The sequence below is a fragment of the Gossypium hirsutum genome, chromosome A10 (genome assembly GCF_007990345.1).
Source record: "Gossypium hirsutum isolate 1008001.06 chromosome A10, Gossypium_hirsutum_v2.1, whole genome shotgun sequence".
NCBI classification, from domain to species: domain Eukaryota; kingdom Viridiplantae; phylum Streptophyta; class Magnoliopsida; order Malvales; family Malvaceae; genus Gossypium; species Gossypium hirsutum.
In genome coordinates, this window is record NC_053433.1 from 80,411,814 (window position 1) to 80,430,151 (window position 18,338).

General features: G+C 36.1%; 1 pseudogene; it reads left to right on the top strand.

Moving 5' to 3' along the window:
- Window positions 1–898: 898 nt before the first annotated feature.
- On the top strand, window positions 899–17,342 carry LOC107896011 (uncharacterized; annotated as a pseudogene).
- The last annotated feature ends 996 nt before the right edge of the window (window positions 17,343–18,338 follow it).

An 18,338-nucleotide genomic window follows, 5' to 3' on the forward strand; every position in this document is an offset into this window, starting at 1 on the left:
TTGGGTTGTCATCCTAGTTCGCCTAAAAAGGTTTAACCAGGTCAATAATTTTATTTTTTCTAATGCGTAATTAATTAATAATGCCTTGCAAATTATTAGATTTAAACTCAATTTAATGAAATGATCTGGTTTACATATTTCAGTTTTATGATACTTGTCGATCGAACTTTATATTAAAAATATAAGCCAAATTGCAAGTGTCCAATTTCAAAGTCCAAGTTTTGGTTCAATGGCTCCAGTAAAAAATCAAACAGGTCAACAAAGCCCAACAGTTCAAATCCAAATGTGGTTGAAACAAGTCGAAGCTCGAGAATATAAGCCCATGTTCGGAGCCCAAAACAGTGCAATGTTACAGTGTAAGATTGTTGAAACCCTTTTCTTTTTCATACAATATGGAGAAGTGAGGAGAAAAGGTCTAAGTACCAAAAATAACTGCAATTACTGTTCTAATTAAATCTAGAGCGCTGCCACATTCGCAAATTAAGAAAAGTAATTTAGTATTTTTTTAAAAAATGTGATACAAAAATATTTTTTTTAAAATTTGGTTTAAGATTTAAACATTAAATAATACTTTTAAAAAATTACTTTTTGAATGTTTCTATTTTTAAAATTAAAAAATTTATTAATAATTAAATGGCTTTAAATATAATGTAGTGATATTTTGTAATTTTTAAAAATAAAGTGATGATTTACCATATTGTTTTTGCAATCTATAAAAAACAAAGAAACGCCACGAAAAAGCATACGCGTGTAATCGCGGCATGACAGATTTTGTAAAAGGAAAAACACGTCGCGAGTCCGACATGAAAAAAGAGGTACATTCTAGACAGTACGTTCAACTCTCTAGATGCTACTGCATGCGACATATTAGGCGAAGTAAAAATAATCAGGTGCCGCTGCACCACACCCTACGTCTTCCCTATGCTTTCTCTCTACTCTACGCCATCGCCTCATTTGTATCAATGTTAGTAAAAAATCTAAACGCTTCACGCTCTCCCCCTTCTCGCCTGTTATTTCCATTTTCCCTTTCTCTTATATAATCCAACGCTTCCTCAGTCGCATCCAGAAACTAGAAAACAAAGTAAAACTATCATTATCAATGGCCAGTTCAGGACAGGTATCGTGGAAGTTGGAGGACCACCCAAAGCTTCCAAAGGGTAAGACCATCGCCGTTGTCGTTCTGGATGGGTGGGGCGAAAACAAGCCCGATGACTACAACTGCATCCATGTTGCTGAAACTCTCACCATGGATTCTCTCAAACAGGTTCACTTTTGGATATCTATATTTACCTTTTAAGAATTCAGTGTAAAAGATTGTGCTTTGATCTGGGATTTTCTCAAAATTTATTTGATTCGGGTAATCGTTGCTGACACTATTAGTTGGTATCGATCCCATTTCTTTCATGAAATAAAGCTTTCATCTTGTTTTCGAAGTATGTTTCTTTAGTTTTGTGATTGAGCTTCCTGCCTCTTTCTATGTTGTATATATGGATTATTGAACCTTAGGTTGTCACTTGTATAAATTTTTTTTTTGTTTAGAACTCAACTTTTATGAATTTATAATTTTAAGGATGTCTGAACTTCCTAGTTTATACTTTGATAAGTGCGTTTTTGTTGACTGAATGTACACGCAATATAACTATATATATTATTCTTTCTGGCTGGAGATGCTATGTCTAGACGTGATTATGGTGTGTCCGCCTGAAGATTCACTCCAAAGGTTTAAGTAAAAATATAGATTTCAAAATTAGGTTTAGATAAAAAGTAAAATTTATTTTTTAAATAGATTAGATTTCAGGTAAGATTTGTTGTTCGGTTCGAATTAAGTCGAATTTGTTTAAAATAATTTTTTCTGCTGTTCTTTGGTATTCTTTTGCTGCTATTTTATTATTATATTGCTATCATTTTATTATTTAGATATTATATAACTTTATTATTATTATTAATTTTGTTACTATTTTAAAGGTATTTAATGTATTATATTTTTTAAGTTTGTTTTTAGATAAAAAATATTAATATTGGCTGGTTAAGCTAGGTCGAGCTTAGGTTTAATATTTTCTATTTGGGGTGGGCTTAGATAAAATTTTAGGCTTATTTTTTGAGTTTGACTGAGCTCAAGCCTTGAAAACTTGCTTAAAATTTTGTATCAATCTGACCCGACTCATGATCAAGTCTAATCATATTTTAACCAAGCATAATATTAACATATTTTATATCTTTACAAGTTTTGCTTAACTTCAAATATGAAGTTAAAATTTTGTCTAAACTCATTCATATTTTTAAATGGCTAATCTAAATTTACTCATGTTATGTCATTTTTAAATTTAAAAAATAAATTTATATTATTTTAATTTAATATTTAATAATATTTTTTATATATTAAAATTTTATATATAGTTATCTTAACATTTTTAATGTTTACACTATAGTAGTAATATATATTATTATGAAATTAATTTTTACGGTTACAAACTACACAATATATAAAAATAACATAACATAAAAGTAAACTTTGAAAAATCGGTTGAGCCGAGTTTAGGTTTGAACATTCAAGGATTGAGTTCGGTTCATATTTTAGAGAGAGTTATTTTCTTACACTAATTCATTTTTTGCGCTTAATATTTCTATCTAAATCCTCTCAAATTTCTAATAGAAATGCTAGATAATCCAATTCATAAACAAATTAATTTATTGCGGCTACTTGTACATAGTTTTTATCCATTTGACTTTAGAATTTACACTTTCTAATTATCTGTGATTGATTCTATCAATATGTGGGAAAGATTAATATATGTTAATTTAAAGTTTAAACTATAGGGATTATATATGATTTGAACGTTATTACATTGCTTTTAGTTCATAAAGGAATCCCATAAAATATAATGCAACGAGACCCAACTTAAGTGGAATTCATGTTGTTGATAGGGTGCCCCTGAAAAATGGAGATTAATCAGAGCTCATGGAACTGCTGTAGGACTTCCAACAGAGGAAGACATGGGAAATAGTGAAGTTGGTCACAATGCTCTTGGTGCAGGACGCATTTTTGCTCAAGGGTAGGCTTCCTTTCCTGATTTTAGTTGCCTTTTTGTGTGCATGTATGCCTTTTTGTTGTCTTTTTTAAACATTTCCTATTTCATGGTATTCTGCATTATCTTCCGCTTTTCGAACAAACCACCTCTTTCCCTTCTTTCCTCTTCGCATGGACTTTTGCAAAGCTAACTTTGTTGTAAGGTTCTAAAATATTAATTCATTTGTGACTGTAGGGCTAAGCTTGTTGATCTTGCTCTTGCTTCTGGGAAAATTTACGAGGGAGAAGGATTTAAGTATATAAGTGAATCTTTTGAAAAGGGAACTCTGCACCTCATTGGATTGCTTAGTGATGGTGGTGTGCACTCCCGGCTTGATCAATTGCAGGTAATTTTGGTGATTGAGGACAGGCTCCTACCTTTTTGAGTTTTGAGTTCTCTAATGATAATTCATCTTTTAATTCAGTAGTTGCTTAAGGGAGCTAGTGACCATGGTGCTAAAAGAATTCGTGTTCACTTTCTCACTGATGGTCGTGATGTTTCGGATGGTTCAAGTGTAGGCTTTGTGGAGACAATTGAGAATGACCTTGAAAATTTACGTGAGAAAGGTGTTGATGCTCGGATTGCATCCGGTGGAGGTCGCATGTATGTTACAATGGACCGTTATGAGGTGAGAAATAATATTTACAAGTTCCAAAACCATGCAGACCCATTAGGTGATTGTATTATTTTGTACGAACAATTTGCAGTCTGTTATTTTCTGCTGCTTTGAAAAGTGTATAAGACTGAAGACTTTGATTTTTGGTTAAATTTTGCTAAAACTCAATGAATCAATTTAACGAAGAGACCCTACGTTGTCAAAACAGTTCGATCGGGATGTTTCTCCTTTATTGAATGGATTTATAAGCTGAATTTTGTAAGTGGATTTGCAGAATGACTGGGATGTTGTAAAAAGAGGATGGGATGCTCAGGTTCTGGGTGAAGCCCCACACAAGTTTACTATTAGAATATATCCCATACCTTGCCCATACCTTTCCCATACCTACCCATACCTTGGAAAGGTCAAAGTTATGGGCACCAAATATTTATTTAGTGTTGGGCATGGGATAATAGCAATTTTTGGTCCCTAAGTGAATAGGGACTTTGCAAGGTGGCCCTTGAATCTCAACTATAAATAGGCCAACCATTGCTCATTCTCATCATCCCACACTTGCCATTCTCTACTTAAGGCAATTGTTCTTTCTCCCTATTTGTAAACTTTCACTTGTATTTTTGGAGTGAAATATATTTGGTAGTGCCCGAGGACGTAGGCAAGATTTGCCGAACCTCGTTAAAATTCTGGTGTTCTTTACTATTTATTGTTCATATTTTGTGAATTTGATTGTAGTGATTTATTGTGCTATTAAATTACAATAGAGGGATATTCTGGCTAGGAAAGACTTGGTACTTAAGTGATCCTCGTGATCCACCTCTCTTTCCTGGGAATTGAACTTAGTGTGATTTTTTAGTACAATAATTTTACTCTTTCACACGCTTCCGCGCAACAATTGGTATCAGAGCCAGATTCGTACTTGGGAAATACGACCGTTTACGGTACTATTCACGTATACGGCACTATTCACGTATACGGTACTATTCACGTATACGGAACTATTCACGTATACGGTACTGTTCACGTATACAGTAGTTGGGATTGAGGAGAAAAATGGCAGCAGCATCGTCATCAGCAAGGACTACTGTGACAAATGCAAAATTTGAAGTAGAGAAATTTGACGGTACCAATAATTTTGGTATGTGGCAATGTGAGATCCTGGATGTCTTATGTCAGCAAGAGCTAGATATAGCCCTTGAAGAAAAACCTGACAAGATGGATGACAAGGAGTGGGCCAAGATCAATAGACAGGCGTGTGGTACAATCCGCCTATGTTTGGCCAAAGAGCAGAAGTACTCTGTCATGAGGGAGACACCAGCGAAGAAGTTATGGGATACACTGGAAGAAAAGTTTCTAACGAAAAGTCTTGAAAATAGGCTTTATATGAAAAAGAAACTTTATCGATTCACGTATGCACCCGGTATGTCGATGAATGACCATGTGAACTCATTCAATAAAATTTTAGCAGACTTGCTAAATTTGGATGAGAAATTTGAAGATGAAGACAAGGCATTATTGTTGTTGAATTCCCTTCCTGATGAATATGATCATCTTACCACCACATTGCTTCATGGGAAGGACACGATCACATTTGATGCAGTCTGTAGTGCGTTGTATAGATCTGAGACTCGAAAGAAAGATAAAAGAGATCACAGAGATACAACCGCAGAAGTCTTAACAGTAAGAGGTCGTTCACACAGCAGCAAATCTGGTAGAAGGGGAAAGTCCAAAGGGAGACCCGCCAAAGATGAATGTGCCTTTTGCCGTGAAAAAGGGCATTGGAAAAAGAATTGTCCTAAGCTACAAAAGGGCAAGGCTATTTCTAATGCATGTGTAGCGGAGCATGATGAGGAGTCAGACTTTAGCTTGGTTGGCATGGCAATGGCATGTCAAACGGATGAGTGGATTTTGGATTCAGGATGTACTTACCATATGTGTCCTAATAAGGACTGGTTTTCTAGTCTTAAAGAGCTAGAAGGTGGAATTGTTCTTATGGGCAATGATAGTGCTTGTAAGACAATGGGAGTGGGTACAGTCCAATTGAAGAATCACGACGACTCAATCCAAGTCTTGACAGATGTTCGCTACGTACCTAGCCTGAAGAAAAATCTCATCTCATTAGGTGCCCTAGAATCTAAAGGGCTCACAATCACTTTGAGAGATGGATTACTAAAAGTAGTAGCTGGGCAACTGACGGTGATGAAAGGCACAAGAAGAAATAACTTGTATTTTTTAAATGGAAGTACAGTTATTGGATCAACATCAACAGTTTCTACAAAAGATGTAGATTCAGAGGCTACCAGATTATGGCATATGCGATTGGGACATGCTGGTGAAAAAGCTTTGCAGACATTGGTGAAGCAAGGCTTATTGAAAGGTGCAAATTCTTGCAAAATGGAATTCTGTGAACATTGTGTTCTGGGCAAGCAGAAGAGGGTAAAATTTGGTCCAGCAATTCACAATACGAAAGGAATTCTGGACTACGTTCACAGTGATGTGTGGGGACCTACCAAAGTAGCTTCTTTGGGAGGTATGCACTATTTTGTTACTTTTGTTGATGATTATTCAAGAAAAGTATGGGTGTATCTAATGAAAAGAAAAAGTGAAGTTTTGGATGCATTTCTGAAATGGAAGAAGATGGTGGAGACTCAGACTGGTCGAAAGGTCAAACGACTTCGATCAGATAATGGTACTGAGTACAAAAACGATCCATTTTTACAAGTATGCCAAGATGAGGGCATTGTGCGACACTTCACTGTTCGGGATACACCACAGCAGAATGGGGTGGCAGAACGCATGAATCGGACTATACTGGAGAAAGTTCGATGTATGTTGTCCAATGCTGGATTGGGCAAGGAATTTTGGGCTGAGACAGTTACATATGCGTGCCATCTAATTAACCGACTGCCATCAACTGCAATAAATGGAAAAACTCCTATGGAGATGTGGACTGGTAAACCTGCTACTGATTATGATTCTTTACATGTTTTTGGTTCCACTGCATATTATCATGTAAAAGAATCTAAGTTAGACCCAAGAGCAAAGAAAGCATTATTCATGGGTATAACTGGTGGTGTAAAAGGATACCGTCTCTGGTGTCCTGATACAAGGAAGATTGTTTTCAGTAGAGATGTGACTTTTGATGAATCAACCATGATGAAGAACGAGGATTCACAAAAGGATGACAAAACCAGTAGTACTTTGCAGCAGGTGGAGTTTGAAAAGGTTAATGATGATCCAGCTAATATTGAAAGAACAAATGATGAAGAAGTTTCGACCCAAGAACTTCTACAGCAACAAGATTCAATTGCATATAGAAGGCCAAGAAGAGAGATTCGTAAGCCTGCTCGCTTTGACGATATGGTGGCCTATGCACTTCCAATTGCAGATGATGATGTTCCTTCCACTTACACAGAAGCAATAAGTAACTCTGATGGTGTAAAGTGGAAGCAAGCTATGAATGAAGAAATGCAGTCTCTTCATAAAAATAGGACTTGGGAGTTGGTGAGACTGCCCAAGGGAAAGAAGGCAATTGGATGCAAATGGGTATATGCAAAGAAGGAAGGATTTCCTGGTAAAAATGAAATTCGATACAAGGCTAGATTGGTAGCAAAGGGTTACGCTCAGAAAGAAGGAATAGACTACAATGAAGTGTTTTCTCCAGTTGTGAAGCATTCGTCTATTCGGATTTTGCTAGCCTTGGTTGCGCAATATGATCTTGAACTAGTTCAGCTTGATGTGAAGACCGCGTTTTTACACGGTGATTTGGAAGAGGAAATCTATATGACTCAGCCAGATGGATTCAAGGTTGCTGGAAAAGAAAATTGGATTTGCAAACTGACAAAGTCGCTTTATGGATTGAAGCAATCTCCGAGGCAGTGGTACAAGCGATTTGATCAGTTCATGAAAGGGCAAAGGTACACAAGAAGTAAATTTGATCATTGCGTATATTTTCAGAAGCTACAAGAAGGAACTTTCATATACTTGCTCTTATATGTTGATGATATGCTGATAGCATCTAAGAGCAAAGTTGAGATTGAGAGATTGAAGACTCAACTCAATCTCGAGTTTGAGATGAAAGATCTAGGTGAAGCTAAGAAGATTCTTGGCATGGAAATATGTAGAGATAGAGCTCATGGCAGAGTTAGCTTGTCTCAGAAGCAGTATTTGAAGAAAGTACTACAGCAGTTTGGCATGAACGAGCAGACCAAACCTGTAAGTACCCCGTTGGCTTCTCATTTCAAGCTTTCTGCACAACTATCTCCTTCGACGAATACGGAACGAGAATACATGTTGCAAGTTCCGTATTCTAATGCAGTGGGTAGCTTGATGTATGCAATGGTGTGTACAAGACCCGACATTTCACAGGCAGTTAGTATAGTGAGCAGGTATATGCATAATCCTGGAAAAGGACATTGGCAAGCTGTGAAATGGATTCTACGGTATATTCAGAAGACCATAGATGTTGGATTACTGTTCAAGCAGGATAATACACTTGGTAAAGGTGTTATAGGGTACGTTGATTCTGACTATGCCGGTGATTTGGACAAGCGAAGATCAACCACCGGTTATGTGTTTACACTTGCTGGAGGACCAATAAGTTGGAAGTCTACACTACAGTCTACAGTTGCGTTGTCAACCACAGAAGCCGAGCACATGGCTGTAACAGAGGCTGTAAAGGAGGCTATTTGGTTACAAGGTATGGCTAAAACCTTGGGGTTGGTTCAGGAGCATATTAACGTGTATTGTGATAGTCAAAGTGCTATTCATTTAGCAAAGAATCAAGTCTATCATGCACGTACAAAACATATCAACGTACGATTCCATTTTGTGCGGGAAATTATTGAAGAGGGGAAAATTTGTCTTCAGAAGATCAAGACTGCAGATAATCCCGCAGATATGATGACCAAGGTGGTAACAGCAACCAAGTTCGAACATTGTTTGAACTTGATCAATATCCTGCAAGTTTAACAGTCGAAGAAGGCACTATCAAGTATTGTTGTCAAAGGCAAAAAGAATTGTGTGAAGATAAGATTATCCTAATCAAATCTTCAAGGTGGAGATTATTAGAATATATCCATACCTTGCCCATACCTTTCCCATACCTACCCATACCTTGGAAAGGTCAAAGTTATGGGCACCAAATATTTATTTAGTGTTGGGCATGGGATAATAGCAATTTTTGGTCCCTAAGTGAATAGGGACTTTGCAAGGTGGCCCTTGAATCTCAACTATAAATAGGCCAACCATTGCTCATTCTCATCATCCCACACTTGCCATTCTCTACTTAAGGCAATTGTTCTCTCTCCCTATTTGTAAACTTTCACTTGTATTTTTGGAGTGAAATATATTTGGTAGTGCCGAGGACGTAGGCAAGATTTGCCGAACCTCGTTAAAATTCTGGTGTTCTTTACTATTTATTGTTCATATTTTGTGAATTTGATTGTAGTGATTTATTGTGCTATTAAATTACAATAGAGGGATATTCTGGCTAGGAAAGACTTGGTACTTAAGTGATCCTCGTGATCCACCTCTCTTTCCTGGGAATTGAACTTAGTGTGATTTTTTAGTACAATAATTTTACTCTTTCACACGCTTCCGCGCAACATTTACAAATGCCGTCGAAGCTGTAAAGAAATTGAGGGAAAATGCAAACGACCAGTACTTACCTCCCTTTGTCATTGTTGATGAGCACAATAAGGCTGTGGGTCCGATAGTGGATGGTGATGCTGTTGTTACTTTCAACTTCCGTGCTGATCGAATGGTTATGCTTGCCAAGGCACTTGAATATCAAGATTTTGACAAATTTGGTCGTGTGCGGTTCCCTAAAATTCGTTATGCTGGAATGCTTCAGTACGATGGAGAGTTGAAGCTTCCGAGCCACTACCTTGTTTCTCCACCTGAGATTGATAGAACATCTGGTGAATATTTGGTGTATAATGGTATCCGTACTTTTGCCTGCAGGTATGTTTAGAATTAGCAAGAGTCACTATAATCCGTACTTTTGCCTATACATGTTCTAGTGTTTGTTATCAAGCATCATTCAAGTTACATGTTCCCTTAGATTTAGTTTTTATCTTGAAATTCCTAGTTTTTATACATGCCCCTCAATGTTAAAGTTAATCCATTCTCCTAGTTGTGATCAGAAGGAGAAGGGAAGGTTCATAAGACTTGTTTCGCACCATATTCATCTATATTGTGTGAAAAGAGTTAAAGGACTATATTTATCTTGGAATTATCGATTCAGTGAAATGTAGATTTTTAACTATTTTATGTCTGTCTATTCACTTTGTTGTTTGTTAATTATCCCCTTGCTGTATCAACAGTGAGACTGTCAAATTTGGACATGTCACTTTCTTTTGGAATGGAAATCGTTCTGGCTATTTCAACCCTGAATTGGAAAAATACGTGGAAATTCCAAGTGATATTGGAATTTCTTTCAATCTTCAACCTAAGATGAAGGCATTGGAGATTGGTGAGAGGGCTAGAGATGCAATTTTGAGCCTCAAATTTGACCAGGTGAGATGACTAATGGACTAGTACTGAACAGGCATTCAAAAATCGAAGAAAGACTGAACATCTCTTTTTATTATTTGTTTAGGTACGAGTGAACATAGCAAATGGTGATATGGTAGGTCATACAGGAGATATCCAGGCTACAATTGTGGCTTGCAAGGCTGCTGATGAAGCTGTCAAGATGATCCTTGATGCTATAGAACAAGTTGGTGGAATATATGTTGTGACCGCAGATCATGGCAATGCTGAAGACATGGTGAAGAGGGATAAGTGTGGGCAACCTCTATATGACAAGAACGGACAGCTCCAAATACTCACCTCCCATACTTGTCATCCTGTAAGTTTCCCAAGTCTCTCCTCGAAAGAAAATTCGACCCTAGGTGTGAGTCTAGTTTTATTTGACATATTTTGGGGCGGCTATGTTGGATTGTCAAAATTCGTTTTTCTTCATTTAGTCTCGTTTTTTTATCTTGTTGTTGAGTGATTGGAAAGATTATTTCAATTTCCTGATATATATTTGGGAATTTTGAATTAGGTGCCTATCGCGATTGGAGGTCCAGGATTAGCACCTGGTGTTAGACTTCGCAATGATGTTCCGGATGGTGGACTTGCCAATGTAGCTGCAACCATCATGAACCTCCATGGTTTTGTAGCTCCTAACGATTATGAACCAACACTCATACAAGTAGTTGACAACTAGACTAAGCGAGAACATGGCATAAATTATATTTTGACTATTTTCACAAGGCCGATGCCCAAAACAATTTAGAATTAAGATTATTTTGGTTGAAAAAACAGAAGTTTTAGATTTTTTAATTTGCTATATATTTGTGGTTTGAGTTTATTGCCCGAATGAGTACGGAAAATTTTAGGCCATTGCCTTCAATTTTACCCAAACTAGATTTTTTCTTTTAATTTAGGTTCTTTTAATTTTGTAATTTCGATGGCAGCTTTTTTTTAATTTATATAATAGTGCATTTAATTTTAAATACTTATATATTTTATCAATTTAATTTTTATTTTATATAATTTAATAAATATAACTCTTCAAATTATGTGGTATTCGTTTCTTTTTTCTTTCCTTCAATAAAATTTTACAAACGAAATCAACAACCAATCATTTATTTGCATTGGCTTAAGATTAAAATTTTAGCACTTCACATAAAAACTGCACGAATTAGTTTCTAATATTTTTATACGAACGTAAATTTATTGATTTTGGTTTTAAAAATAATCTATTTCATTTAGAAAATTTAATTCAATTGATTTACAAATTTGACGTCAATTTAGAGATATAAATATAATAAAAAATTAATTTTTGTTATAAATATTTTATTAAGTGGATGTCTATCAAAATAAAAATAAGTTTTGAAGTACTTTAAATTCTAATAGTCATTAAAAGTAGATCTCTATTTCATTTATACTTTTTATACCTATAAATAGAAACTTTGAAGAAGTTTTGTAAATATCCCGATTGATCAATAAAAATACGCTCTCTCTTTGTTTTCACATTCTTTTTGTTCTTTATTCTTTATCTTTTATTTTATAACATGTTATCAGCATGATTCTCTTTTAATTATCTTAGTTATGGATTAAATTAGCGGCAACTTTGCTAAGCCTCATCCATAATACCAAAATTTAGCCTTCGACCATTAAAATTACTCTTATTTTTCTGTTATGTTGGCTCCTTTGCTTCTTCAAATAACTATTTATTGCTGCTAGTTGCTATTCAAATTGAGCACATACTTCTTGATTCTCCATTACTTGTTGCCTTTCGCCTGCTGCTGTGTGCAACTCTTTGTAGGAAGTTTTTATTTATTTAGTGTTTTACATCTAGTTTAGTTTTCAATTGAGTTAAATTAAATTGAGATTATTTTAATTTATTTATTTTACTTTTTATTAAAGTTGGTAAAAGAGTATTACTCCGAATGGAAGGTTTGAGTATACACTAAGAGGCTCACCACTAAGATGGAAACTGCAATCCGTTGCTTTGGATGGTGAAAAACTTTTTTGATCCCAGCATGGATTTTGGATTTATAGAGCATAATTTAAATTGGTAAGGAGTTTCAATTTTTTTTGAGGTATGATTATTATTTATTTGTTTTAAGTTTGATCATATTATTAAGTTATATTATTGAATATCATTGGGTTCATAAGTTTTACTAATAAAACTTTATAATATATTATTTTTAAATGATTGTTTAAATATATATATTAACTTAGGTGAGCATTTGGGAGCAAAATGAGCGAAAAATGCGCAAAAATAGACAAAAGAGCAGATTTCAGAGGCCACACGAGCTGGGCCTTCCCACACGGGCTGGGCACACGGTCGTGTGAGCCGCATGGGCTAGACACATGGCCATATGCCAGATTGTGTGATTATGTAACTTACTTCCCAAACACGCGGAAAAACACAAATTTTAGGCTTTCTGAGCATTCTAAAGTCTATAAATATCAAATAAAAGAAGAGATATCGGGATCATCAGAGAACATTGAAGAAAACAACTCAAAGAACACCATTGGAGTCAACTCTAAAGCAGATTTCCATTAAGATCAAAGACCTCATTTTAATTTCTTTTGAATTTGTTATTAGTTTCTTTATTTCTTATGGTTATTCTAACTTTGAGATGTTTTTATTCACAATTATGAACTAGTTCCCTAGATACTTAGGGAAGATGAACACTATGATGAATTCTATTATTTGATTTTTGTTTTACGCGATAAATATTTGATTCTTGTTCTCAGTTATGTGTGCTTATTTCTTGTTTTAATATTTTTGGGATATTAATTCATGTTTAATGTGCTTAAATCAGAGGAGGTAAAGTCCCTATTTAAGAGTAGATCTAGCATAATTGAGTGGAGTTGCATGCAATCCTAGAAATATGACGACATAAATCTACGAGATTAGATTCAAATCTAATAAGGGAATCCACAGATCAAGTTATGCGAATTAGGGGTTTTAATTAGAAAGAAATTTCAATTAATCAACCTAAAGTTAGTTGCTCTCACTCTTGAAAGAGGTATTAGCATAATTTAGAGATTTCTACGGATCAAGATACCAAGTGAATAAATCGTTTAATTCAGATTCATAATAATAGATGAAGTTTATGTGGATTCTTTCTTGGGTATTACTTTTCTCATTGGTTATTATTCTATTATTTGTCTAATTTATTTTCTGTTTAGTTTTTAGTTAAATTAATTTAGTAATTTTGGTTTAAAACTCATCACTCCGTATTGTTGGCTAAATAATAAGAAAACGATAATTACTAATACTTTTAGTCATTGTGGATATGATATCTCTACTCACCATAGTTATACTATTTGTCGATAGGTGCACTTGCCTTTGTTGTATTTTTAGTTAGTTTCATGAGCACACATCTAGTTTTTGGCGCCGTTGTCGAGGACTAAAATATTTGGAACACTTAATTTTTATTAATTTAGCCATTGTTTATTTTATATTTTTGTTTTAATTTAATTTTTACATTCTAATTTAGCTTTTTGGTTGCTTTTGTTAGGTTCTTTTAGTTTATGACTAGAGGAAACTCGTCGGGACCATTGTTTTTCGATAGTAAGATTGAAAGTACTACTCATAAAAATCGTAGAGAGATTAGAGAAGTAAGAAAGAGTCGACAGAACATAGTAGATTAATAAGAGGACAACATTATTACTGAGGAGATGGGTGATAATTAGAATATTCAGCTACCTACTACAGCTCCTGTTCCTCGTACTATGTATGATTATGCCAAGGTTACTCTGATTGGGGATAAATCGAGTATTGTGAGACCCACCATTGCTGCAAATACTTTTGAACTGAAGCCGAACACAATTCAGATGGTACAACAGTATGTTCAGTTTGACGGTTTCCAAGATGAAGACCATAATACTCATTTGGCCAATTTCCTAGAAATTTGTGACACTTTCAAGATTAATGGCACCATTGATGATGCCATATGTTTACGGTTGTTCCCTTTCTTATTGAGGAACAAAGAAAAATAGTGGTTAAACTTTTTACTTCGAGGTTCCATCACTACATGGGCTCAAATGACTGAGAAGTTTCTTCTGAAGTACTTCTCACCGAATAAAACAGCTAAGTTGAGGAATGACATCTCTTCTTTTGTTTAGATTGACTTAGAGATGTTATACAGTTACTGAACGACTCTGGTCAAATGCCAAATTATTCAGTGGCGTCTTACGAGTCGCTCCCACTGTTGCTGAGTATTGGCTAAAGGCTACCGAGCGTATTATGACAGATCTTAATTGTACTCCTACTCAAAAATTGAGGGTACTGTATCCCTACTTTGGGATAAAGCCTATTAGTGGTGGTTAACCGTTGAGCAAGGTGCTCAACCTGACTAAGTGAACTTGGACTATTTCAAGAATGCCTTCCAGGGTAAATATGTGGGGGCGAGTTATGTCGAGGCTCACTAACACCAATTTATAAGCCTAGTTTAGGGTGATCGGTCTGTGGCTGAATATGAGGCTGAGTTTTTTACGACTGAGTAGGTATGCACGGACTCTGGTAGCGTTTGATTATGACAAGTGCGTGAGATTTGAAGAAGGAATGAGATACGATCTGCGGGTCTTGATAGCTCCTCAGAGGGAGCGGGTTTGTGCTGTTTTAGTCGACAATACTAAGACAGTGGAAGAAGTGAAATGCATTCCGCACGAGCGACGGGACCGTGAGAAGGATCAGAATAAGGTTAAGAGGGATTCGGGTCCCTCTGGTTTTGTTCAGTACCTTAAGAAGCGGGCAAGGTTTGATAGGCCTCCAAGGGCCGAGGCATCAACTGTAGTAACTGAGATTCAACAGTGTAGTAATTGTGGGAAGTGCCACCCGAGTGAGTGCTGGAGGAAATTAAGAGCGTGCATTCGTTGTGGTTTGATAGAGCATCGAGTTAGGGATTGCCCCCGTCAACCTGATTCAGTGCCAGCTGCGGCACAAACTCCAGCTTCGAATTCTGTTCGGCCTCCGAGAGAGGTTCAGTAACCATTCTGAGATCGTGGTACTGGTAGGGGTGGTAATGGATTTGAGAGAGGACAGAGAGCACCGACTAGAGGTGCAGGTCAGGCTGAGGCTCGTCAATCGACACTGATTTATGTGGCGAGACGCCGTGAGGAGAGTAATGATGCTGATGTTATTGCATGTATCTTATTTATTCATTCTGTTCCGTATTATGCTCTCATTGATATTGGCTCTACTCACTCGTATATAGCTAGTATTGTTTTTGTAAATCTGGGTTTAACTGCTGAAAATACTGCTAGAGAGTTTTCTGTGATTAGTCGATTGGGACAGTCAATCCGAGTTGATAGAGTATATAACCGGGTACCCCTGGAACTTCAGGGCATGAAATTTCAAGCTGATTTAATGGAGTTTCTGTTTAATGAGTTTGACTTGATTTTGGAAATTGGTTGGCTTGTTGAGTATAAGGTTAGTCTAGACTGTACAACCAAGAGGGTTACTCTGAGACCGACTGAGAATGACAAGGTAGTTATGGTTGGTGAGCGTCGAGATTACCTCTCTAATGTAATCTCCGCTCTTGTGGTAGATAAGTTAGTCTGAAAGGAGTGCAAGACATACCTTGCTTACATATCCAATTCTACTTTCGAAAAACTTTCAGTAGGAGATATCCGCACTGTGAGGGAATTTCCGGATGTCTTTTCTGATGAATTGCCCGGAGTACCCTCGAAGAGAGAGGTGGAATTTGGAATTGACCTATTACCAGGTACTGCTCCAGTGTCCATTGTGCCCTATCGCATGGAATCGAAGGAATTGACCAAATTAAATCACAACTTCAGGAACTCCTTGATAGAGGATTTATTCGACCGAATGTGTCTCCGTGAGGGGCATTGGTATTGTTTGGTAAGAAAAGGATGGGTCGTTGAGAATGTGCATTGACTATAGGTAGTTGAACAAGTTGACAATCAAGAATAAGTATCTGTTACCGAGGATTGATGACTTGTTCGACTAGTTTCGGAGAGCGTCCATATTTTCAAAAATTGATTTACGCTCAGGTTACCATCAGCTCAAGGTCAAAGAGACTGATGTGTACAAAACTACATTCAGGACTCGTTATGCACATTACGAGCTTTTGGTAATGCCTTTTGGATTAACGAATGCCCTGGCGGCGTTTATGGATTTAATGAATCGGGTGTTTCAACCGTACTTAGATCAATTTGTAGTGGTTTTCATCGATGATATCTTGATCTACTCTAAAACAGAAACTGAGCATGATGATCATCTTTGTATTGTACTTCAGATACCCCAGGAAAAACAGTTGTATGCCAAGTTTAGTAAGTGTGAGTTCTGGTTTCAAGAAGTCGCCTTTCTCTGTTGAGTGGAAACAGCCGAAAAATGTATCTGAGCTTCGTAGCTTCCTGGGTTTAGTCGGGTACTACCGAAGGTTCGTCAAAGGGTTTTCCCTGATTGCGTCACCTTTGACGAAGTTGTTACGTAAGAATGCTCCATTCGTGTGGTCTAAGGCCCAACAGTCTAGTTTCGACAAACTCAAGTCTATTCTGACACAAGCTCTTGTCTTAGTCCAACTGGAATCGAGTCGGGAGTTTGTGGTTTATAGTGATGCTTCACATGTCGGGTTAGGATGTGTGCTTATGCAAGACGGTACAGTAGTCACTTATACATCACAACAGCTTAAGACACACGAGGGTAACTACCCTACGCACGATTTAGAGCTAGCTGCAGTTGTGTTTGCTTTAAAAATCTGGAGACACTATCGTATGGTGAAAGATGTGTTATTTACATCGATCACAAGAGTCTCAAATATTTGTTAGCCCAGAAAGAGTTAAATCTTCGTCAGCACTAATGGGTTGAGTTAAATAGAGCGATGACTGATCTGAGAGCGATGTTCGCTCATTTAAGTTTGATTGAGGATGGAGGACTGTTGGCAGAATCACAGGTTAGACCGAGTTGGGTAGATACAAACATGGAATTTTTCTCTATTTTTCTTGAAATAATTTCAAGAACCTTTCCCTGCATATTTTGAACCTGTTTTCGGTGATAAAAGAAAGTTAGGCTAAAGTTCGTTGACCACTGTAGCCGTGCTATGGTTGTGCTCATCTTGTTGTTGTATCCTGGGAGGCAGTCTACCAACATTTCTCTAACATCAAAGGAGCGGCCGAATTTGTCTTAAGGAAACTATGAAAACAAGCCTCAACTACTAGTCGGAATTTCTGCCTACCTACGAGTATAAAATTTTGATCCAGTTTTTTTTTATTTCTAATTTCTATTTTCCAGATTTATATATATCTATATTGTTATGATTTGGTCTTGTGATTTAAATAAATATTTTACATTATTGTTTATTTCACTAACGTGTGTGCAACACATTCATCCACCATGTGGATGATTTTGATATTATATGATTTTGGTATATGCATATACAAAATAATCACGTATGTGTTATCGACTGGTAACCTGTCGTTTGCAAGATTGCTTGTTTAAATAATTAATTTCAGATCATGCAATGAAGACAATTCATATTGCTAAAGTTGATGAGTTTATATCTCAGTCTTGTATCGATTGAGTTTGAAAAACTTTTGTAAAAGTTTATTATTTATGCGCATAATGGTTTAGAGAAATTATTGTTTGAACGCATTTGATTAATATCTAAAACATTACTTATGAGGACTAAACTTCCTATTTCAACATGAGATTATGTTGATTTACGTGTTGTACGCATCAAGCCAATAAGTTATAAATGCTCCCCATTACAATTGATTTTTGGTCAAGAGCTAAATATTTCTCATCTTTGAATTATTGTATGTGTGTATATGCTCGATGCTCCACCACAACAAAGATGAGTGAATACTCAAATAAAGTTGGGAATATATATTAATTACGAGTCTCCTTGTATTATTATATGTTTTAAATGTATTGAATATTCAATTATGACATGATTTGTGATTACTATTTTGGTTTGATAGTTTTCCTGACATTAGGGGGAGAGAAATAATAACTTGTAATGAGTTAGGGGGGAGATTAATTTGAACCAGAAGTTCAACAAGGATAACTCATTACAAGTTCCAAATATGAAAATTCTCATAAAAAAAATAATAAATCTAGATGGTCATATAGTGAAGCCGGGTGCTCCAGAAGAGACCCAAGACATAATTAATAAGTAAAAATC